Raw genomic sequence first — 25,844 nt, forward strand, 5'->3', positions numbered from 1 at the left:
TAGTTTGTGCTTTTAGTCTAAAGACTACTGACATACTCCCAGGTGAACAAGTTCATGGTGAATATGCAGTGCCATGAAAGGGTGTGACCGCTATAAAAGCATGCGAAAACAGAATGAGGGAGAGATTGCTTGTATTCCTAGACACAAAATTGTCTTATTCTTTTTTATATACTTTGCGGAATTGTAATTTCATATGATACTCTGAAAACTGTAAGAGATTGTATAGAGACTAGAGCTACGTAAGCTTTGTAAAATTGCCAAAGCAGCTATTGCTGGAAGCAGCAGTGGCCGGCTTTGACCTGCCAAATTAAGGTCTTGCAAGTGTTTGTTTAATATGAGTAGCAATCTTGGACAGGGATGAACAAGAGTTTTGCTGTTGAAATAGCTCACTAAACATTAGACTTCCTTCTCTGTAGATGTTGTAACTGTGAGCATTATTTAATGCTTCATGTTACAGGACTCTGGCTTCATCAGCGATCCCAAAGACTGCAAATTTTAGATTAATACAGTAGATGTAAATAAAATGACAGCAGAAGAGCACTTGTCAAGCTCTTTAAGGGGCCAAAATGCATAGGTGCTCAGTAAGATTTTTTTCCCCCTCGCCCCAAGAGTACTTGCTCACCTAGCTGTCCTTTCTCAAGAGGCTGAAATACCTTGTAATGCATAGGAAGCCTGGGCACAGCAGAAGGCTCCTCCTGACAGGATGAATGAAAACAAACCAGCACCAAAACTGTTTTGATCTAATCTACCTAATAATATGAAAGGGCAGTAATGAAACCTTTTCTCATGCAAACGGCCTTTGAGGTTTCATCTTTAAACTTTATTTTGTGTGAAACTTTTTTTTTAATCAGCATCTGTTGCTTCCTCTGTCATTAAGCTTTTGGATTCCCACTGAATTTTCCAGCCTTTGGACAAACTGGGTTAAAATGATTCTTTCACTTCTTTTTGAGATGGGATGAACGTTATGTGGCTGTTTCTTTTACTTCCATTTATTGTTTCATTATTTCAAAAGATTTTTTATACCCAGTGTAAGGATTAGCAGAGTTGAAGGCTCAAGATCCAAATGTGTAGAAACTCTAGAAATTTTGAAACTCAGAGTTCCAGCATCAGATCTGGCAAATTAACCTTATTATAATCTAAAACTCTCTAGCTTGAAAATTCTCATAAATGTACCTATGGCATTTCAAATTTTAATTGTAAAATGCAGCTGGTAGGAGGGGAGGAAAAAAGTCCTCAACTCTTATTGATGTTGTCTTTTCAAACAGTACTGGCAGAATCTCATAGGGTACTTCTAAGAGCTATACCAACTTCCTATAGCAAAACAAAAGCCTTGCATTTGACCTGAGGACTTCAGTAAATAGAAGACTTTATACCAAGTGGGCTTAAAAGTTTGCTGATATTCACGAACCTTTTGTCAGACTAGGCCAGCCTACGCGGAAGCAAACCTGGCTCCTAATTTCCGTCTCTGAAGTGTCATTTTGTGCAAGCAAGGACTCTTTCGTATTTCGTATGTAGTAAGTCAAATAGTACGCGCTGAATAGGAATGCTGTGCTTATAAAGTAGTTCTACAGAAGCACCAGATCTGTAGCAGTGGAAGAAGCAAGAGGAATGCCAGGAATTATTCAGAAAGGAATAAAGGAGAGAAAGCATCATTACCCCACTGCATAAATTCATCATTCGACTACACTTTGAATGCTTTTTCCGTTTCTGTTGTATTTTTTTGGAGATATGGGAGCAAGAATTGAGAAGAGTGCAGAGATGGGCATCAGGGATAATTGAAGTTAAAGAATAGCATCTGTATGAAGGAATAACTAAGTAGACTCGGACCTTTCGGCCTGGGAAAGAGATGAGTGAGGGGATGTACGACAGAAGTCTGTAAAATTGTAAGTCAAACAAGAAGAGGAATAAGGAATGATTATTTCTTGTCTTTCCAGTGCAAGGGCCAAGGGGCATGAAGAAAAATAAGTTCAGACAAGTAGAGATGCTACTTCACGCATCTCCACAGGATGTTCTACATGCCCAGACTTTACATGGTCTCAAAAAGGGGCTGGACAAATTAAGAAAAAACTGTTAAGGACTAGTCAGAAAAGGAATTATGCCTCAATTTCCTGCATCATAGGTGCTAGGTATGAAGATGTACTCAGAGCATCTCTCTTGAGTACCTTCTGAGAGAAGGCATTGGGCAAGGCTAACCTTTGGTCTCGCTCAGTGTGGGTAGTTTTGTGTGAGTATATACTTTGTGTGTCTCTGTGTATGCAAGAGATGGATCTTAAGTGTGCCAACACGCTTTGGCTAAATAAAACTTGCCACTTGTTTTAATGTGTGTTGGAATGTTCCCCAGTTTGGTAGATCATTATGAAGAAAAACAATGGAAATGCCTGTTCTTTTTGTACTTTAACATGTCCTCTACAATTCTGAAATCAGCAAATTCATTTCTTCTAAATAGCACATTTCTTGGAGCAGCTGTTTCATTTGATTTAGATCTTTTAGACTGTGAAATAGATGAACTGTCTCTCTTTGACGAAAGAAAATAGACAAAATGTATGAAGCTCCACGTATAATAATAGAAAAACAATTGACAGATTTTAACAGCTTGTCTGTCAAGTTATCTATCCTTAAAATAAAGATCCTAAAATAAAGAGTGTGGGCTTGTATTTGCCATCTTTGCCTAACCCCCTGCCCCCCGCCACGCACACACTTACTCGCTCTCCTCAAATATCATTGCAAGTCATATCGTGTGTCCTAGTTACAACCAGACATAACTCATAGCAATTGTGTTTTCATTTAAAAGGTACTCGTTCTGTGAGTGTTCTTTGTGCTTTAACTTTGTGCCAGATGGTGCCGGCAGGAGCTGTTCTTGCAAATAAGGAACTTCTGAAGACATTGCCCCTCGGTGAACTGCTCTGATATCAAAGGCGACTGAAGCTTTACCTCTTACAGAGGCAAGGGTTGGTTTACTGGTGTTGAATAGGGTGAGAGCACAGTCTTCCTCTATCTTTTTTTTTCTTTTATTTTTTTCTTTTGGTCTGAAATACAACCATCCCCGTTCTCTTCACAGAATGTCACAGCAGGCCAAGGTTTACTGTAAATGGCACAGACGCCTTGAGTATTGGCACCATTTAATTTAGCTTTTCTCCATTTGAGCTGTTGGAACTACCTGTTGGAAGTCTCAGTGTGTAAACTAGGTGGTATGAATGCTTCCCATTTCAGCAGACAACTGTTTTTTGGGGTTTTTTTGTGTGTGCATGTGGTAAGGTTTTTTTTTTGTTGTTGTTTTCAATGGGTGCAGTAATTACTGCTTCAGATGAATACCTCAATTAAAGCTAGTTTCCTGCACCCTTAGAGAGGGAGCAAAAGCAGTTTCACACACTCTGTGGTACATAGTGGGGAAATTAGAGCTGTGGCAGTTGTCTCAAAGGAAGGTTTCTAAGTGATCAACTACAACAAACTTAATATTTTTCATTTGATCTTAAGTCAATGCTAGCATATCTGGTAGGGCTGGAAAAGGAGATTTCAGCTCTGTGAGACATCTGATATTTTGATATGTTTTCTTTCTCAAGGAAAACCTAAACTTCAAAACTTTCCAGAGAATAAAGATTTCCAGGAAAGGTTGATTCAGAAATGAAGAAATTTTTCATTTTAAATGGGCTCAAAGTTATTCTGCATCTACCTAAGCCAGTATTGTGGCTTACAGGGAAAGCGACACAGCTGTCTCATACTTCAAAAATTGGACTTCTCAACTGCCAAGGAAAATGTGCTTTCGCTGAGTATTTCTCTGTGGATAAACTTGGTGTGATATATCATGAGAAATATAGTCTAGCCAGACTGAAGCAGTGTGATGTACCCATACTCTACTACTTTGAGGCTCTAAAGCTGTTTAGGAAGAAGCAAGATGCATTCAAAGCTTCCAGACTAAAACCTGTTGAAGTAGATAGCTTTCAAGTGAGAAAGCTCCTCTATTTGATAATAAATTCTCCCGCGAAGTACTTGATTTACAAAACCTATTATCTGCTTAAAGAATATTTTTGTAATATATGCAGAAACTAATCAAGGTAAAATATTAAGCAATGAATGTGAGCCTAGGTCACTCAAGGCCCAATTTTGCAATCTTTACTTACATTCAGTGGCTCCATAGTTACCTGTTGTGCTGTTGATCTTACGTGTTAAATGATACAAACAGAGAGTTATACTTTCCGCTTGAGTAAGGATTGAAGAAATGGGTCCTAATTTATTGTGCAGTTAACACTGAACAGAATACTAGGATGCATAAGGCACCTTGTCAGGTGATCCAAATGTTAACTAAATATTGTACTTAATTTTGAATGTTTTCAGCTGTATCTATTGGCAGAAAACGTACTTGGAGCACAGCCATTTCTTTCTGTGCGGGCGGCCTCTGTCTCTTTATTCTTAAGGGTGGTAGAGATAAGGAAGGTTGCAGATACGCTGATGCTAGACCTCCCTCTTTCCTAAAATTCTTTCTCTTAAATTTCAGACTGTTTGGAGGCCTTCAACTTCTTTTGCCTTCAGGATTTCAAAGACGCAAGGTTTTGAAGAAGCTGCATAGAAAGTAAAACAAAAAGGAAGCAGTATTTATGTATTCCTTTCAATGTTTGATATTTATGTTTTAACAGTGTATTTTATAAACACTTTTATTGACTCCTGTGCTTAAGAAAATTTATCTTTTCACTGTGTTGTTGGAATTATTCCACACTTCTTTTGGATGTTACACTCTTGACTGAATTAGGGAATGAGAAGGCTTGAAACGTCCAAGAAAAAATGTGATTTAAAATACAGTTTGTCCTCATCCACACAATTGGCCAAAACTTTTTTTGAAACCGCTGTTGGAAACCATATTTACATGTCGCAGTGCTATTCTATCTTATCAAAAGCCTGAGTGGGTTTTGATTCAAATTTCTAAAGAGTTTGAATAATATCCCCAATGCATAAGGAGTGGGTAACTTTTGGAAGAGGAATTGAACCCAGAGTGTCAGAGCAGCAGTGTAGCTGGTAGACAATTCACCTTCCATATGGTTAGCTGGTAGACAATTCACCTTCCATATGGTTAGCTGGTAGACAATTCACCTTCCATATGGTTGTCTTATTCATTTAAAGGTTCAAGATTTACTGGATCTCTGGCCCCAGAGTATAGGATCCATGACAAAATCTTGCTCTGTCAGACCCTGCATTCATTTATTACTGAAGGCTGTTGCTATCAGAAATTGTCTTCCGTAATTTTCATGGAGGCTCTGCTCAAACAGCTGGATTTAGAGACTAGACACTATGTTACAGAATACTTTGAGACAGATACGCACACGCATGAGGTATACGATATTCCTCGTTTCCTCTCAGATTCTCAGTGAAATCTACAGTCTTTCTGTACGCTCTGTTTCTCTGGTTAAGCTTTTCTTTGCCTTCTATTTGAGAAAGAACATCAATATAAGCATTAATATAGGTTTTCCAGTTAATATACATTAATTTAATTCTGACCCCGGTTAATACCGAGCAATGCATGACTTCTTCCTAGGATTTATGTTTACCTAAGTAATATTTTCCTCTTCAGAAGTGAAAACTTCTCTGGTGCTCGGGGATACTCGGTTTCTTTTGCATGCCATGTACTTACTGGGTCTCTTAACAAGCCAAAAACAGAAGGAACAAGGTGGGCAAGCAGTTCACACTGCCTGTAGCGTATTTCTGTCTTGGGGATATCGTCTCCTCATCTCGAGTCTTTCAATGTGTTTTCCTTTTAATTCTTGATCCTTCCCCCAGGAGTCACATAACAAACTCCTTCCATGCTGACCAGGGGCCCGCTCACGCTGTGACGGACGTTTCAGTCGGTCAGTAGCGGGCTGTTTTGGCCAGACGGGCACAGCTGTGGAGTCAGAACTTTCCAGGTAGTGAGTAATGACCTTGAGGAATGATTTGTGACCTGTGGATCTAGGCAAAAAGATTAATATATTCCATATATTTTTACAATATAACAGCAATCTAGAAATTGATGCCGTGGTAAAGAATCCTTATTGATGAAGTATAATTTCTTTCCCTCCAACTGAGAAAGAATTGAAGAACGGTTCAGTAATGCATTTGGAAGTCGTTTTATATTTCCTGTCTGTGCCTGCCTTACATACTGCTAACTTACATATTTTTATGCAGAACTATTTTTACTGAGTAGTAAATGCCTCCAAGTATACCCTGTTCTCTCTGGCTTGCATTTAGCTGAATGACATAACAGGTCACAGCTATTTTCCATATAACCTCAAATGACAAAAACAAATTCCCTACAGCAATGCATCAGTTATTCTAAAAGAATGATTATGTTCTTCCTGGTTGCTTTTAACTTCGGGGGCATGCAAGTGTTGAGTGTCAAGGTTAAGACTAGTAACCTCAGCTGTAACGGAACTTAGAAAAAAGTTTGATTATGAATTTTGTTTTCTGTAGAACATGTATACTTTTTGAATGCGTTAGGGATATGCCAAACTGTTTTAAACACTGTCAGTACTGGAATAAATGTTTTTCACTGTGCTTCTTTGTTAATGTGATGGTCACTTTTGCCGTGTCGAAATAGATGGCTTCTGCAGTTAAAGACAACCTGTTGTCATTTTCTCTCTCCTACTCTTTCATGCCTATGTGTGCATGCACATGCGGGGGGAAAAAAAAAAAAATATATATATATATATACACACACACACACACACACACATATATATATATATATAAAAAAACTTTCACAACATATCTACTTTGGCAGAGTTGTTAGAAAGAGGAGCCAGACTGAATCAGATTGTAGAGTCTTTAAGCATTCTTTTATTCCTAGTTGTTGTTGTTATTATGCTAGCCCAAGGCTGCTCGTTACCTTTTTATCTATTTTTGCATTAAAGCTATGTTCGATAAATAGTTTGGGGAAGATCTAGATGACTTATTCCTTTTGTAGAATAAGGAAGAAAGAATTATTTACCATTTTAAGGCTGATTGAGGAAGACGTTAAAAAGCTGCTGCTAAGTTCCCTGTTTTAAATCGGTATACCCTTAATAATTTGTGCCCTAGAATTTTGGAAAGATCTGTTCCAGTATCTCCCTGGAATGTTAATGCTAATTTTAAAAAGTCTGAGAAAACTGGGGGTTCCAAAGGACTGGAAGAAAGCTAACATATCAATAACTTAAAAAGGTAAATGGGATGACCTGGGTAATTACTGGTCTGTCAGTGTGACATTGATCCTAGGCAAAATAATGGAATGGCTGAGATGGGATGCAATTAATAAAGAATTACATACATAATTAATTCCAGTGAACGAGGGCTGTGGAAATTGTTTCTTTCAAACAAACTTGACACTTCTTTTGTTGTATTCAGTTGGTTAAAGGCAGCAATGTTAGAATATACTTGCATTTTGTGTAAAATAAGTTTTTGATCTTGACCTTACATTATCCTAATTTTTCATTAGCAGTGTAAAAGAAAATATTATCACTGATCTGATCCTTAGAAAAAGGGGTGGGGGGAGAGTGTTGCAAATGAGGAATGACTTGTATGGAATGATCTGGATTGTCTGTTTTCAGTTCAGAGTAGGCTATTTGCTTCCGTGTGAGCAAGCGTAAGGTCATCTAAGCAGAAAGTCTGTAGATCTTTCAAGATAAAAGCTTGTGTTGGCATCCTGGAAAAGATTGGGACTGTGGTAAATAAACTGTTAATCTTGCACTCCTAATAGGTGGCACAGAGGGCTGGCACAATTTCAGAATGTACAAACAGTGCGATTTGTGTATACAAGGCACATTATCTCGCTGCTGGCTGTGCTATTTCTTTCTATATAAGCCATCTATTTCTAGAACAGTAGAGAATTCCTTATTCAAGAAAGATGATTTCCCTATTCAAGAAAGATGGGCGAAAAAATCCATGTGGATTCTGAGAGAGGAAAATGACTGAAGGATCAGATGGTATATCTTGTAATGGAAGGCTGCTAGAGCTCAAACTGATAGTTAAAAGGAAGTGGCTCGTTCAGGAGCTAGATGTATCAGTGTGGGAAATGGAGCTTGCGAACAGGCTTTTTAATAAAGCATACAAGGAGGCAATAGCGCTCACTAGCTGGAGGCTAAAGCAAAGGAGCATCAACCCCAATGGGGAATGCATGTTCTCAATAGCGACTCTAAATGGAGCTTTCTTATACCAGAGCTGAATTTTCAGAATCGGCAGAAAATAGAAATGGAGATTATCTGCTTTCCTGAAGGGTATCTTCTGGTTCAAGGAGGCAGAGTGGTGTTATATAGCAAAGGAGGCCAGAAAAGACGGTCGTGGTGATCCTATTTAGCTTTCTTATCTACATATTTGTTAAGAGCATGGAGCTTTAACGCTGTTGTACAATGTAGAAATACCATCTCTACACATACACCTTCTGTTATGACTGAAGGAAAAGAGCTTTGGAACAAGGTAGGTGCAGGTATTAGAAGGTCGGAAGCTGTGCATGTGTCGTTAAAGCTCTACATGGTCTCCTACCCTCAAACTGAATATTATCCCCCCCATATGCTTTTCATTTTCTAGCCAAGAACACTCAATTTGCTTTACACTAGACTGATATTCTATATACTACACTGAGAGCTATGTAACTTACAGAAATGCAGATTTTAGCCTGTGCTGCTAACTATAACCCTCTGTATACTGGCTTCCATAATGCTCCTCTTATGATTGTCCAGTCACTAACTCAGTGCCTTAAATTGGCTGATAAAATACAAAATTTCTTCTGGTAGCTGTTTATGTGCCAGGGAAGTTGTTGAAGAATCACTTGCTATGTGACCCAAAGTTACGGTTGGCTAGTTCGGTTGCTTTATACCTACCAGAGTTTGTGCGAAGTGACTTCATGGCGTGCGGAAGTGTGGTCCTCAAAGTGTTAGTGAGCACCGTTGGCTCCCTTCTGTAGTACCAGTGAGGTGTTTCCAAAGTGGAAGAAAGGTTTCAAGTTCCCCAGGTTTTGTGGTGGCGGAGGAGTGCCTGGAGGATCTCCTTGTCAGCCTGTGTCTGTCCTTCAGCAAGAGGGAAGTGGAGGAAAGGCCTGATACTGAGCAAGTTCTTCAAAGCACTTTTGGAGGGGGGAGGACTCCGTTAGGCCATGATGAGCTAGGCAGCGCTCTGGCAGAGCCTGTGGTTTGTTAGTACTGTTAATAGCCCTGGAAAAGGCAGATGTAAGCAAGCTTAGATGGCGTGTGTCATTTCTTTGAGGACTTTCTCCATGCTAGAATGCCTCTGGTGATGTGTTTCAAGCGAAATGCCCTGATTCCCCCCACGCTGTGACTGCTGCCTTGCATGCTAGCAAGAGCAGCACGGAGAGTGTGTGGGAGCGCCTCGTATTTGCAGTCGGACCTTTGCAAGGAGGCTGGAATAGCCACGCTGCAGAGAAGCCTTGGCTGGCATGTCTTGAATTTGCAAGCAGATGTTCCTTGGAGCTAGTGGTATCCCCAGTCCCTCCTGCTACCCTCTTGCATGCCCTTCTGCAGCACATGTAAGGCATGTAGTTTTTTATTCACTGCATAGTGTTGCTGGTATGTATATCAACAGCCTCTAGACTATTGCTCTGGAGAGTGGCATTTTAAGCTAAGGGATTCTTGACATGCTTCCAGCCTTATGCTTATTGGTGCCTCTTGCCAGTCTCATTCAGTTGGCCAGAGTGATCTTTAACCAAGCCAGGTTGGCCCTTTTAATTTAGGAGAGTTTGAGGTACTTCTGCCTTTGTTCAAAGTAGCCTAGGCAGCCCTTGAACTTTCTTCATAAGGAGCTTGATGCGCAGCCTGTGGCTGAATGAAGGGAAGGAAGAAATATCTCCTCCTCTGCAGAGTGGAGGAGGTGGAAGGTACCCGTGTATTCAGCCACCCCTTCATGGGGACTGTCATGCCCAAACTGATTGCCAGTATCAAGCAAGTGGGAGAGCCCTCTCTTGGCCTGTCTAGATTGAAAACTGTGGCCCCTGCCAGTGGGTTGCCACTACTTGTTGCCCACTTAGTTGGTGGGAAGGCGTGCATTCATTCCTAGTTTCTGAAGCTTCAGACTTGTTGCATACATAGCCCGTCTCTGATAGCCATGTAAGATCTGGGAGGCCCTGGAGCATGAGAAAGGGCATCTCTTCTGAGTGTGGCTGTTGCCGCCGCTTCAGTGAACGCTGGTACGTTTCATGTGAGGGCCTGGTGTGGTGCTCCAGAGGAGACACCCCTACAGTCTGTGGCATACATGCTAGCTGGGGTTGATTGAAGTAGTCAACTGTTATCAGGGCTGTGGAGGAATGCTCGGCTTTGCACTGTCACAGAGAAATGCGCTTATCACTTAAAAACGGAGCTGGTTCCTTGGGATTCATCCTCACTCTAATGATTCACTCAACTGAGTACACTGAAAATTAGATTTCAGTCTGATAAAGTCTGAACCTGTGCTGTCTGCATGGGAGATTACAGGGAGGCAGCAAAGGCAGTCCAGTGGCTGTGGCAGGAGAGTGAGAAGATGCGGATCGGGATCAGCACAGAAGGCTGCCAATATTTAGTGAAGCTCGGCTAGCAAAAAGGTTGGAGAGCCTTGTCAAAACTGTATCTTGCATTTGGGTTGGTGAAGTTGCTTGTCATCCTACTGCTTGAGAGATTTATTAGGTTAAGTTAGCTTTGCCTGTGCCTTGTATGAAACCTGAACTCTACTGAACTCAGGTTTCCAAGTCTGAACAAGTTCCTGCTATTTGAATAGCTGATAATTCATGTTCAGTTTTATAGTTGGTTTGAAGTGAGGCAGAACTGCCAGAGAAATTATTATAACTGAAAAGAAATGTAAATACAGACCAGCAACATTCACAAGGCCAACACACACGTTCATTTAGCAGGTATGGATTGTCAAAATCTGTTCAGTACTGCTGCGCCTTCACTCACATCACCTCTGCAGTTAAGGTTGTCTCCTTCCATTGTCATCGTGTCCTCTGTTAGTTTTCTCTTGTGTACTGGGTGTTCACCTTTGCCGTGCTGTCCTGAAATGCCTGTCAACCTTCGGAAGAGGTTATTTTGTTTTAAAGGTGGTATTTCCTTTTATCATCCACTTTTGGCTGTCCTTTCTCAAAACAGAATCTGTCTTGTCTGTAGTTCTAGGTCTTATTTTATTTATGTATATAGGGCTGGAGCTTGTCCATAACATCAGTACAGTATCATATCTCATACTTTCAGATGCCGTTATCCATTGCATTCAAATTTTGGGGCCACCAAGAACATTCTCGCTTGAAATCTATAAATCATTAAACTGTTACAGGTCTTACAAAGCCCTAAACAATTAAGTGGTAGTCAACTGTATTCCTTCCAGGACCGACATTTTTCATGATTGATGTTGTGGCGCTGTGTTCTCCAGACTAGAAGGCAGGATGCGTGACTTTCCCTTAAGAGTTTGCAAGCCAGATGGAGCTGCTGTTGGGAAGATGAGATCATTACCCAGTCCAGAGACCAATATTTGTTCCCGTCTTGTCCAGGAGACCTAAGGCTGTCGCAGGAATTAAGCAGACTTCTGCAAGACATAATAACACGGTAACCATATGACTCTAGCCCAATTTAAGATAACAGTAATTTTAAACGTTTCTAACGTATTCCCTGCCGACTTGGGAATTGGCGGGAAAGGGAGGTGTTTTGTATAATGACTAAGTGTATCGGAGTCTCCTGGACCTGTGCTAGTGCTGTGAGAAAGAGGTTATGGGGTATGTAGTGTTGACAGGCCAAAGGCAGTCATTTCCCACGTCGTACTCAAGAGTATTTTCATAATTTTAAAACTCATTTTGGACCCAAAGCCTGTTAAAAACAGTAAAAAGGCTCTCTGGTTGCCTGTAGCAAATCTCGGAGGGAACAATTTGCTTAACTGACCCAGAATGTTCCCTGTATTAGTAGTAGTGTTAATAGTAATAAAAATATTATCTTGTGACCCTCAGTTCATATCCTCTCCAAATTTTAAGTCTTACAACTACTATTATACTCCAGTGAACCGATGTTATCTGTTCTTACGTAGACTGAATACTGGGCACCTGATCTTTCTTCAAATTTTTGAAATTTTTTTTTTTAAGTAACCTACCACTTGGTGCTCTGATTTTTTTTTTTTTTTTTTTTTTTGTTAAGGCAACCAACATAGATGCCACTGAGTTTCATTTTTGCTATGAAGGTCATTTGGAAATTAGATTATAGTGCCACAGTTCTATGCCTGTAAGTACATTTTAGAATGAACCAAAAGATGAGTTGTTAACTTCATTTCTTGTGGGCTCTGACAAGCATTTTATAATGCTTTGTCATACTGGTTAAATGCCATCTATTTAAAAATATTCATATATTTATTTTCTTAGACTTGCAAGTACAGCATTTTATGTTAATATATTTCTTGAATAATGAGCTTTCAATAATGTATTTTCCAAGTTGGTACCTTTCAAGATACTGAATTAAAGGGCAGTCTTTATGTGAACGTGAATCTTGCTCTGAATGAACTTTCTTTTTTTTGTATAAATGGAAAGATAGGCAATGTGATTTCTTTTAAGAAGTAGTTCAGGTTTTTTGAATTACTTTGCTGCAAAAGTTATTCTAAAGAAAATGAATGCTTTGCAAAACACTTAAATGAAACATTTATGGGATCACTTTAAATATCTTGAGGTAATAATCCTGCAGAAATCTGATATAACCTCATCTTTATGAGTGTAAGCTAACAAGAGGGAGAAAACAAAAAATATTAGCACGTGGTCTTGCTTTGCTTGAGGGACTTGTGAGCTGATTGTATAGCATCACTAGGCATGCCCGAAATTAATTCATAAAACACTCGTCAGAATTCATGAACTAACATTAACACAACTTTTAAGTATTAGCTGATGAGACCAGAGGATTCTTATTTAATGATGCTTAACATATTCAAGATTGTAACTAATTAGAGTTAAAATAAGCAGTGTAGTGGCTCTACACATCACTGCTCTGGTAGCTCTAATACTGATCTTTTGACATACAGAGGCTTGACTCTGAATTCCTCAGCTGTCAGAAAGGGCAAGAAAGCATTCAAGACTATCCAGAGTACCATTATCTCATCTGTGATGATTATGTGAACTGAGTTAGAAGCAAGATGAAGCAAATCCAGCTTCTCTCCTATTGTAGCATAGAAGTGCCAGAGAAAAAAGTACTAGTTGTCATAAAGAAAGTCATGAGCAACGTCTCTCTCATGGCTTCTGAGGTGCTTGCACATTAGCCTAAAAGTTTGGAAACATTGTTGGTTAAGCATTTAGATGCAGAAGTGCTTTGGATAGTCTTAAAAACTGAATATCTTGTGCAGCATCTAGGAAAACGGATACGCAGACCAAACGAATTGTTGGGCTTTGTAAACTGGAGAAAGGGGCTAAGTGAAGGGGTATCATGGTACAGGTTAAATGGCAGTCCTTCCACAATTTCTATTTTGATAGTAATGAATGGGTCTTTGAAAAGATAAAAGGTGTCGGGTGTGTTATTATGAAACCTACAGTGGGTTTCATATAGTGCAGTCAAATCCTCGTGTAACCTGAAACTCCCTTGGTTCTGAAAGCTGCTGATAGATTAGATCTGTAATTAGACAAACCCCAACTTAATTTGCTATTGAGAGCAAACATATAATTTTAAGGAAAGCAGTAAATATTTCATCTGTTTCAAGTTTATGGTGTAACGACTTCCTGGTATGTCACTGCATATTGCACATCTGTAATATAAAATGGGAAATTAAATGTATGCTCCATTTATAGTAGGTGGTATTTTTGAATGGCAGAAACTTGCTGGTTAGCCAAAATGAGGAAAAATTGAAGATTGAATTAAATACGTGATGGAGAAACTGTGATTGTAGTTTTTCCAAGGGAAGATAAGAGGAGGTGTTACTCTGAATGTAATTGCAACATTCAAAATAAATTCCTAAAAGTCACTTAATTCATTCAAAATACAGAAGTGAAATTTAGCCCTTTTGTGCCAATGCACCGATATAGTCAAATATTACCAAATTCAGTTTATCACAAAAATGTTTTTTTAGTACCTGAAAAGCCAAGCTTCTCTTAAGCTTGCTGCAACCAGATAGACCATACAGTATATATGGATGCAGTAGGTGGGGAGAAAAATTGGTTTGGGGATGGCTTTTACTCTCTTTGGATTTGTATTGCCATCTGTTGGGAATGAGATCAAATCCGTTTGGCTCTGTAAACATCTAGTTGATATTAGTTCACATTGGAAGCTGAATTTACAGGAAGTACCAAAACTGCTAAATATAGGGGTGGAGAAACTGAGGCTTCAACAGAAGCAGAAAGTTGATCCTGCTTCCTGGTCTTACCAGCAAGCCCTGCAGCAGCAATTTAGTTTTAGCAGTTGAGTTGTAGAAATCATACAGAGCAGCAAATACTGTCTTGTCGGGCAGTGCTGTGCTCTTCCTTTGGCTGGCCCTGGGGTGCTACTTCTGCAAACAAGGGGCTGCCACTGAGTTCCTGAGGGCAGGTAACCAGGAAACGTGGCCAGCCAGCTCCTGAGTTACCTGCTGGGGATGATGGAGGGGAAGGCGGGAGCAGAAAGGGACTCTGGCTGCCGAGATTGATTTAGTTAAGTTCCTGCATCACTTTTGCGGAGCAGTGACAAGTAATTGAGGGAGCTGATCAGCAAACCAGTTCTTGAGGCTCCTCTGAGAACTGCTTGCTAACTTGAACTCTGCTAGGTCAGATAGCTGGCTTCCGTACCTCCTAGAGAGCCGCCTGCGCTTCCCTGCTTTGCGACCTGTTTGTGCAAACGTAACTAGCGCTTTTGGGGTGCTCGAGCCTGGGACAGCTTGCTGGTGGACAAGGACTTTAGAGGGCAGTTGCTAGAGGAATCCTCTCTTCCATCTCTCAGGGCTGAAAATAAAATCTCGCCTTTATTCTCTTCATCTGATACCTGAAGTCTCCCTTTCCTCCGAGTTTTAAACAATATAAGAATCGGATCCAACAAAGCATGGACTACTCTTTAAAGACTGAGAATGTGTTTGATACCTCCTAGGGATTTTCTGAGGCCTAGTCTCTTGTTTCTGACATTAGAAACTGTGCGACGTGGGTAATGAAGATAATGAGTTCTGCGTTGCTTCCCCTTGGGTATGAGTTCTGCGTTGCTTCCCCTTGGGTATGAGTTAACGGTGTATAGTGTGGCCGTGCCGCACAGCTACAGCGGAGCTGCAAGGAGATAAATCAGCTGCAGGACTCCAGACAAGGACAAATCACGTACCATGCGGCAAGAGCCAATTGTGGTAAAACCACACATGCTTATGCTAACTGACATGTTGATGAATCCAGGTTACCTCTAGCAGCCCTGAATAGAGTCATGGTCGGTGTCATCTTAGTCAGCTTGGCTCTCGACAGCTCTGATCTGATGTGATTTGGTTCTGCAGCAGGTGGAACCCATAGGGGAAGGAGCCTGCTCTGGCTCAAGAGCAAGTCTTTTGGGCTTTGTAGGATCCCGAGGTCCCACCTGGGCAGTATGCTGTAAAATGTCAGGAAAAGGATGCATAAAAGCCGAGGAAAACATAAAAGTAGTCTACCTGTGAAAAAGGGAACAGAAGAGGGGTCTTGCAGTCTTCCATGAGGGAAGTTCCATTTCTGTGGGACAAATCTGCCTTTGCACTTAATTTACATTGTTTCCAAGCTAATGAGGGTTTGAAAAGTCGCTAGTAGAAAAGGATGAAATTCTTCATTAATATTTTAATATGCACATTAGATCTAAAACACTGAGAAGAAAACTTGCTAATTAATTTTGTTCAGCAGAAGTGAACTCAGTATTTCGGTTACTTACCCAAGTGTAAACCGGCATGGGGGTTGGTCGAATGCTCTTTATGATGTACGTAATTTAATATTAATCTTATATAATTTCCTGACAGTTTTTTTCTATGAGAAAATAATAACCTTTCATGTGGATATCCTAGTGTAACCATCAAAGAGTAGGGGAAGGACATGAATTAAACTTAATGCTTACACAGCCAATACTGTATACTTGTAGCTGGAAAATGATCACTTTTGGTTTAGTCAAACTGTGAACCAACCTCTATGTAAATATTCTGTTTCCCCAGATGCTACAGCAAGCAAGCTAGATTTTTCTTATGGACTGATGACAGACATCACTGCAGCTATGACAAATTGGGGAAACCTACCTGGTGCGTTTAATTAACATCCAAGCTGGAATTAAGGTGAGAAAGCGTTACAGCAACTTGAAATGTTATATTTCTTTAAAAAACAAAACAAAAAAACCCACCTTTACAGTAAGTTTGGGAGGCCTGTGTGGCCTATTTCTGCTATGATCTCTTCCTAGTAGAAAGCTTGCTATGGCTTTTTAGAAAGTTAAGATCCCCTGCTTTAGGAGGGAGCCTGAGGCCCTTTCTCTTATTTTGTTTAGGTCTTAGGCAAATGTCTGTAATCTGTAATGTAGGGAGCAACTGAGAAGATGAAAATCAAGGGAGGACTTCAGGGTTTGGCCTGTTTGGTGAGAAACTTAGCAGGACACTGAGGATGACATTCGCGTGAGAACATTGTGTGAAATACTGGTTGCACTAGGTAATACATGACAGGACAAAGCAATTTGTGAAATATTTTCTGATGTTGGGTAACTTTTTGTTGGCATAACGAAATTGTTTCTTTTGTGGAAAGTGCATTCACAAAATTTGAACTGAAATGTTTTTCACAAGGACTTTTAAAAAAACCTAGATCCTTTCTTTTTTTCCCCCACCTTTAACTGCATGGCTCTTTGGATTAAAACTTTGACTGCTACTCAAAGCAGTAGCTTTGGAGCCTCAAGGCCTTTTATTGATTTCACTAAAATGAAATGTTTTAAGTTTCAGATCAAATCAAGTATTGTGTTTGAACCTCTGCCCCCCAAATACTATTTTGCTTTCTGCAAAGACTGTTTTTTATTATTATAATAGAACCTGACTTCTCAGTGAACCAAAAACTATCATTTACTCAGCTCTCTTAGTATCTTCTTCCTTTCATTTCTATGATGATAGCTTCCTCTTTCTTGCTGGATACAAACCAAAATTTTGGTTATGCTTTCACATTTTGGAGCTGAATTTTAGTTAAATCTGATTCTTGCCAAACTGAAAACTTCTAGTGACTTCAGTGGACTCTGTACCCTTTGGGGATTAGCAGCTCAAGACGCAGCAGTTCTTGGTTCAAATTTCCTGACAAATAACCAGGAATCATTGTAATCAGTTCTACATCTGGGCACTACTAGATGCAGTAGCAAATTAAAAGATATATAGCAGTCTACATTAAAAACAAAGCAAATCAGATTTGCCTGTAAAAGTTAGTCACCAGACTTGCCCTTATTCGTAGTGGTAGCGGATGTTTACTTCCTGCATATATTTTAGAAAATCGTGGTCGGAATTAATAGTATATTTCTGTACTGGTATTTTTAGTGTTGCCACTTTGTTTATGTGCTCTGTTCTCTCACTTCTCATCTCTGTTACTTTTTCAGGTATTAGTGGTCTTTGGCAGAGGTTGTGCCCCTTTCAGCCTTTGGAAAATGTCAATATGTTTGGGTTCTCCCATAATCTCATATAAAAGAGAGCCTAACAGTAGGGAGTTCAGAAACTCTGTGTAGGGCAGGCACTTGCGTGTTGCAGTTTGTTGCAGAGTTGAGTAACATCAGTGAAGGTACCAGCTGGGAGATAGCTGCGCAGCAGCTTCTGGTGGGGCATAATCTTGCGCTCTTACTGGTGCCGAAAGTGCTGCCGTACTCTGCTGTGTTCAGTGCACATGAAGCAGGATGGCAGCAGTAGCAGGAAATTGAGACAAGCTGATAAACAGTGCTATTTCACCAAATTACTGGCGAAGGCTGCTTGTTGCTTAAGGGCTTGGTTTGCAAGGTGGTAAGCATTTTGGCCAGCATCTGGCAAAATACTTAAACCTTTTCTATCATTATTAGGTCAGTAGTAAGCATTGAGACTTCATTCAAGACTATGACTTTAGTTGAGTGTGCACTTTCATGTTTTGTGATCACACTGAGCTCTAAGTGAGTGCAGGAGGAGCAAACACTGTTTTATCATTTCAGTAATAGTTGTAGAGTGTTAATTTAAAACATGTAATCCAAAGTTTCAGGTAGTCTGGCATGTTCTGAAGCAACCTCTACGCACCTTTAGTTAAATATGTTATAAAATCCTGCTTAGAGCAAAAGCACACTTAGGACAAAATACTGGAACTACTTGGAATGATTTCATTATAGAGAATCACCTGTGAAGTTGCTGTATTGCCTAAAGCATCGTCAAATCGTACATGACAGTCAGTCATTTCAAAGCACGATAAACCTCATCTACTGAGGGAAGCAAAGTTATCTACAGAGAAGGCTAGCCTTTGTGGTTTAGTGCCTTTCTTCATTTTTTTCAGACGTGACTTTAAAGCTAAAATATGCAAAATATTATATGTTTCTGTCCCATCATGAAATATGAAAGCATCGTTTGCTAAATGCTAATGATATTTGGTGCATCCATATTTTGACTTTTTTAAAGCATGCTTACTGTGAAAATTCCATACATGTTCTATGGATTGTAGATGGTAGAGCATAAAAGAGTAAAGGCATTTTTGTTTTCTCCAGTTTAAGGAAAGAATATTATTTAACATATTTGGGCAGTATGTGACCACTTGTCACTCCGTTTAAGTGTGTGCATGCACCTAAGTTTATATCTCTGAATGACACGGAAATCTTTCCTGTAGTTAAATATGCCAAAGAAAAAAGTGTGCTATGTATCAGTTATTTAGATGAAAAAGAGAAGTTGATGTTAGGGAACTATGATAGAAAGTTAATGCCATCTGCTTACCCTTCAGATAGAAATTCATTTGGACAAAGCAGTCCAAGGAGGGTTTAATTCTTTGGTGCTAGCTTTTTTTTGTTAGAACTGCCTGCGTTGTTTAGAGATGCAATATTGCCATAATAACTACTGAAATCAGTTTTTCAATGTGTACGTATGCAGAATTTCAACTGAAATCGATGGGACGTTTTTGTGCTAAGGTCTTGAAGTATAAAGGCAGTTCACTGAAAATTAAGCTTTTCTCTATGAATGTTTTTGCTTTGATTATCCTTCCCTGTTTCAGTGGTCCCTGGAGGTGGTAGGGGGCATTCCACAGATGAGATGGCTATTATTATTCCAACAACGTAACCTTGCTATTTGGCAATAGTCTTTGTGTAGTAGGTCAGCTGGCTCAACTTATTTTAAAGATCTCCATTGTTAAAAAAAACTACCTGAAATAACTAAAACAATGAAACTGCCTCTGTTTTTCTTTGCTAGTCATGTAGTAGTGACAGAAAATGCATGCAGTAGAAAACCAGTATTCTGATATCTACACTGTATCTATTATGTCCATGTTGTTTGCCTTCTAGCTACGCTTTATATGTGGACTTTCAGCTTTTCCAGAGGATTACTTCTCTCCTTCCTCCTGATTTTTCTTGGGCTTCTGGCACTCTTTACGTCTCCTTGATTCTTTCGTGTAGAATCCAGCAACAGAGAATGAATGAAGCCTTTTCTAGCTTTTCTGTTAAGGACTGGAGGTCTGTCTTTTGGCAAATCCCCATTTTTTTTTTCCCCTCCCACAAACAATGTTATATGGAGAATGGTTACAATCAATGTCCAGTAAAGCCATTCTGCTCCAATTACTATGTTCTGCAGTCATTTTCAAATACTTAAACCATGTGTAAATACATATGTTTGTATGTGTGTAGATATATATACATGCAGATATGTATGTCTGTGTGTCCTTTTAAGGAAAGGAACAGCAAACTGAAGTGCGAGGCTTTGGTTTTATACTTAATGTGATAATTACCTTAATGGGATTATTTGGCGAAGCGCTCACATGTGGCCCTCTAGGATGGGATTCAGTTGCCTAAACACAGGCATCTGGAGTCATTTGAGAAGCTCTGAATTATTCTGTCTGGCCTCCAGCCACTGCAGGTCTCCTAGCCTTGCCTCATACCTGCCAGCCTTGCAGAGATGTCTGAATACAGCCTCTGAAACGGCACTGGGAGAGCTGTGCTAGGCAGTCGAATTTAGCCCCTGAAGTCTGATCCCATCCCCAAAGGAACGTAGGCGAAACACCAGTGATTTCAGTAATGCAGGGTAAAGCTCAGAGCTGTTTATGAAGTTCGCGTTTATACGTGTACTGAGGAGGTTTGTGCTGTTCAAATGGAAGGAAGGGCGTTTTGCTGCTTGGTATATTTACTCGGGTTGGTTTCAAAGAATCTCGTAACTCCTAATGCGGTGTAGAAAAGCTGTTTGTAAGACAGTGTCAGATGAGAGAAATACTTCATATAGCCCTCTGTAGGCAAATACTTACTCGCGTGTCGACTCTTGGCGTTAGCTGAAGCGCGTACAGCCTTGGCGTTGTGTTTGCGTTCCCTCGGGTGGCTGCCAGGCTTCCCTTTCAGCTTTTGGCCTTTCGGAGCCGCTGGAGGGTGACGATGCAGTGTAGCGAAAGGCAGGGACGATCAGGAAACCAGCTCCCGTGCTGGTACAGGCTCACGCCGTGGCCTACCAGAGTCCACCTGTGGGGCAGGGAGCTGAATGCCCGGCTCCCGTGGCGTGGATAGCAACTCAGAGGTCTCGTCCTTTATCTGGCACGGCGAGGGAGAGCAGGGCCCTATGTGAAAGCATGCGAGTCTTGGCTTCGCTCCACCACAGTGCTGGCAACGTACCTGGAGTTAGCAAGAGCGCTGCTGCACCATATGTCCTTCGCACATAACACAGAAGGAACCAGAAGGCAGAGTGTGACTGAATCTCCTCCTTGGGCAGTGCCTGACGCGCTACCCTCTATACAGAGCGTGCAGCAACGTCTCCCGTAGTCGGGACGCTGGTCCCCCGTGAGTTGCGCGAGATTCTGCCGATCAGCCCTAAAGCAGTTGGGCTTCATCCCTAACTCCTCTTCCTGTGGCTGCTTTTGTTTGGTTTCTGTGAATAAACCCAGTTTTTGCTTCCTTCAGTGCCTGCTTGCTTTGCTTCATTAAGCAGATAGAATAAAATAAGTAACTGCATCTACTTCTGTTTTACGCTACTTTGAGCAACAGCTCCTCGAGGACGCTGTGCCTCGCGCTGGGGTTGAGCAGGGTGCGGCTGAACACAGAGGGCTTTCGCCTGCTGCCTCTGCTCTGGTGCCTCGCAGCTCCTCAGCTGGAGTGGGAGATGTGGCCCAGAGTGTTTTCTAACTATGGCTTCTTGCGGAGCTGCATTTGCTGACACAGCTCACAAATTCCCCCTGAAAGAGAGGCCCTGTTTCTGCGTGAGACAATGAAACAGTATTTAATGTGCCCACAGCTTGGATAAGCTTGGTCATAGCTTGAGGACCTAGCTGTAGACTGAAATAAATAGCCTGCGTTGCAGGTTTCCATGATCTGTTGGAGCGACATGTAGAAAAAGCAAACTGCTTTGATGAGAGCTCGTGAATAGGATATGCTTAGGCAGACTTAGCCTGTTTTTAGCAGTTTAAACATACTACTAGTGCTGCCAGGCTGTCATTAGAAGGCACTCACGGGGTTCAGGACAGAGCCAGTGGGAATAAATTGGCTTTCCGTCTCCTGAAGCTGCGAGCGTGGGGCTGTGTCAGCTTGTTTGGCAGCGTCTCGTTACCCGTTCAGGGCTGTACTCTGACCTCAGGTGCTGGGCAGCAGGAGAGCTCAAACCTAGAAAAATGTGTTTTGCTGTGAAAAGAAGGAAATAACTCAAAACCTCATGCACCAGTCAGTAAACTGGGCACTATAATAAAGCCTACGAGGGAGGAGAAAAGAGAGCCAGACTTTTGAGGCTTCCGATACCAGTTATATATATTATATGCAATTGTTATGGAATGGAGGTGTTAATTCAAAGAACATTATTAATAGACTTATGCTGAGGAAAGGCCAGTGCTATTCTCAGAAGTATTAATAGGGTTTTCTATTAATAAAAATGAGGAAGCGGTTTACAGTAATAGTACTTTCATAATAATAGCATGATGAAAGATAATAGTATCTGTTGTCGTAAGTGTCGTTTCACTCAGCGAGCTCAGTGAATGTAACAGTAGAAGACAGTGAAATTCCACAATTATAATGAGATGCCCCAGTATCAGCTGTCAACGGGCCAGATTCTGCCTGGAAGCCGTATTGTTGCTGTTCAGTGTAGGGAAATTATAACCAAAGACACTGGAAGGAAACTCATGAACTCCCTTTTGGGACGGGTGCCAAGTTACTTTAAAAAGCTCTTATGCTGTGTCGAGGTGTCAGGGGAAAATGTTGGCCCACCCTTCCTTTCTGGGATGTGCTGTCACAAACATGCAGGTTTTCATCATGTTACTTCCTTCTGCCTTTTGTAGCTAAAAACTTGAAAAAGTTTTGCACAGACATCTTAAGTAATGTAGGGGCAGGCACCAAATGAGAATGGAGGTGGAAGCATGTGAAGGCATCTGAAACAGGAGGAGGAATGGAAAAAGGAAGCCAGTGTTCACTGAAACACTCCAGTTTAAGGCTAATGTAAAAAGTGCCAGGTTCATAAAACTGCAAAGTGATATTAGCGTAAGCTCGGCCCAAGTTTGTCCTATAGTTTTGAAGGTCTGATATTTTAATGGTATGGCTATGAAAAACTGCAGCTCCCAAGTCACGCTTGCAGAAATTGGTGTGTGAACATATGCACTATCCAAAAAAAGTCCTTGCTTATGTACTTTAAATCAGTTTGCCGAATGGAATAAGCTGTAACAGCAAGAGATACAAGTGAATATAAGAACAGCTAATATAAGTAATGAAAGTTGCTTCTCTGCTAGGATTTTTTTTTCTAAAGATAGCTGTATCGGTATACAAGTATCAGCAAACAATTCTAAGAAAAGATTCTCTGGAGAAGAAGGGTTGGCACAGTTCCCTGTGTGGTTGTAGTAGGGATGCATAGTACCTATACTATTTTTTTTTTGGTACACCTCCCACCTAAGTGTTGACCAGAATAGACACTAGGCAAAAACCCTCTTCTCTGTATTGATATGATCCATGTGAAAAATACAAAGAAGGACAAGACAGACTTTACAGTGCTTGGAAGTATGTCATAAGATGAGAGAAAATAAAATTTTATAGCCTAGAAAAGGGAAAACCCAGGGGGCATATGATGATAGCTTATAAAATGTCTTCAAAGTAACAGTACAAATAAAAGAAGAAAATTTCCTTGGCCCAAAGAAGAAGAGCGAGCAATAGCTTAGGGTTTAAGGAGGAGAAGTTTGGGCTCCAAGTATTCTAGCAATGCAACTGAGCAACAAAAAAGGCTGACGGGGAGGCTGAGGAACTAGAAATACTAAAGGAAAAGATAAGACTGTTGAGAACTGCTCATGGCATCATCGTGTAAAATCTAGTGTGACCAACTGGGTGTTTTCTGGCTCTGTTTCCTTTGAGGCATATTCTTCTACTTCCTCCGCAGCTACAGAAAAAGCTTGTCTGCTGTGGGACTGTTGCGATGGTATCTGGGTGGAAGCATGTAGGAGTCACTTTATCTATTTATGTTCAGGTTTTACGCATATAACATTAATAGAGGTGGTTGGGTAAAGCTCAGTGCTTCTTGCTGTGTGTCAAGCATTTAGCTGCAGGCTTGTCTACCTTAAAGGCGGGGAGGGGGAAGAGAAGTATTTCTGAAAAAACCTAAATCTCTGCTCTCTAAAACTAAGTTGTTAAAGTACAATGTGAAGGTGTCTGGTGTAGCAGGAAGGAGAAGAACATCCTGAATTACTTAAGTAGCTCCTGTATGTACATACTAAGTAGCTTCTTGTATGTACATATTTACATGAAGTATTGCAGTAGTTTTTTTGAGCCGTATTTCTTACTCACTAGATTGAATTCCACCAAAGCAGAATACAGTGACATGATTGTAGATAGGACGTGGCGCTACATCCAAAATCACCTCTTTGATTTTAAATTATGTCTTGGCAGAAAACAAGTTATGGTGTGGTAAGATACTTTTCACCGCCTGAAATACAGGGGTATTTACCCTAGCCTGGGTATACCTAGCAGAGCCTGTCTGTTATTCCAAACTGGCAGATGTTCCCGGGATGTGAGCAATATGACAACACCAATAGGCTGAGTGTCCTAAAGCATTTTACCCGAAACAAATATATAGCTCGTGTGTATTCTCCAGGCAATGGCAGTTTCCAACAGTGGAAATTACAGTGGGGAAAAAGCCTGCCTCCCATTTCAAAATAACAAAGCCACACCTCCTCCAGACTTCTTCCAGCCTCCTTTTGAGGAGCAACCCGTATGCTAACATTAGTATAGTGGGTGGTTCTGTTCAAGTGAACAGTTTACTGCGTTGCCATTTTTTTCAACACAGTGAATTATATTTGCATAATGCTTGACTAACTTACTATCAAAATATTAGCTTGATATGACTCCGTACTGTATAAGTGGCTTACTACTGTATCTGTCTAGCGCAGCAGTATAATGAAAGTACTGACGGCAAGTTCTATCTCATATTGGCATTGTGCTACGCTAATACAATGGGACAGAAATTTGCTAAGACACTGTAAGGTATTAAAATATGAATATTTAATATTAACATAGAGAATATGAATGTTAATCTTGTCCATTGTAGTTGCTACATGCTGCCTTGGGGCATTAGGAAATAGTGTATTTCTGATTAATCCAGGACCCATTCCACATAAGCACATGTGCATAGTCCTGATAAGGTGAAAAAGTATGTCTTTCCATGTAAACATACTAGGAGTCCAAACTATAGAGTTATTGATAGCTTTGAGACTTTGATACTAACTCATTGACTTTTCTAATTGTGTGAAGAATAAATCTCTCCTTATTGACTCCACTGGAATTTATTGGCAATTTCTAGAACACTTTAAAAGTCTGTAAATCTGCGTTGTCGGTTGTGGCCGTGTTTTTCCTTCATAGAGAGGCCAGCCTGTACTTTGTCCTTTAAAACAGCACAACCAAGCAATACTTTTTGGATGTCAGCCTCCTCGAAGTGTAGGGCTGTTCTAATCTGAGATTTTGGCGTGGGAATGGCTGTTGCTGGTGGGGAGAATTTCTTCAAGTGTTCTGGCAAGAAGGTCGCCCTGTGAAGCCTCTTAGCACTTCCGCAGGAACCGTGTGAAACTCCGATTAGCACCAAGGATCAGCAGACATCACTTTTCAGTGTGTTTTGCCTACCAAGTAGCCACAGTGAGGCAAATGGAAAGCAAAGCTGAATTTGTATCCCTAGCAAATTTAATCTGTAAGGGGAGCTGCGAATGCTTTGCTGCTGCAAAACGGTAAGTTCTACAAAGTTGAAGTGATTCAAAAACATTTACCGCTTTCCAATCCTCCAGACCCGGTCATGGGCCAGTTCATCCCCCATTTAGAGCAGCGCAAGGACTCTTCCAGTAAGTGGGACTTGGAGAGGACGTGTGCGCTCAAGACTTTTCTCAGCTCTGTCCACGGACTTGCTCTTTGCTATGTTTTTAGTTAGACTGGCTTTCTAGCTGTCATGGTTTTCTGGCTGACAGAGGAGCAAAGATCTAGCCTGGGTACTATGTAGTATGAAGAACTAGCAAGAAGACTCTAAACGTCCAAGGGCAGAAACCCTTTCGGAATGTTTCATCCTTTCTAGGTAAGAGGGATATAACTTTATTTCATGGAGTCGCCTAATTTTTTCTCAAAGGCCTGAAAAAATTGGTAGAATATTTAATACCTTTCTGAATGTGCCTAGAAAATGGTACATGTTCGAAAAAGTTTCTGTAAAACTGTTTGCAGATTTGGGACTGAGATTAGCACTGACACCCACTGTAGCTGTGTATTAGCCACAGGATTAAAACTTCATCTCTTTTACATGTTTCCAAGGCAGCATTTCATGCAGAAACTCAGCACTTAGTGTTTTTCTCTGCAAACTAGCCAGCTGCTCTG

General features: G+C 40.7%; 1 protein-coding gene across 1 annotated transcript in view; it reads left to right on the top strand.

The window, feature by feature from the left end:
* The window catches only part of LOC138060893 (semaphorin-6A), a 377,722-nt gene that overhangs the window by 59,149 nt on the left and 292,729 nt on the right, over window positions 1-25,844 (top strand). The window contains exon 3 of the mRNA XM_068924976.1: window positions 16,045-16,161. The gene's annotated coding sequence lies outside the window, so the exon portion shown is untranslated. The remainder of the gene's footprint in view (window positions 1-16,044; window positions 16,162-25,844) is intronic.

This window comes from Struthio camelus, chromosome W (assembly GCF_040807025.1).
Source record: "Struthio camelus isolate bStrCam1 chromosome W, bStrCam1.hap1, whole genome shotgun sequence".
In the NCBI taxonomy this organism is placed as follows: domain Eukaryota; kingdom Metazoa; phylum Chordata; class Aves; order Struthioniformes; family Struthionidae; genus Struthio; species Struthio camelus.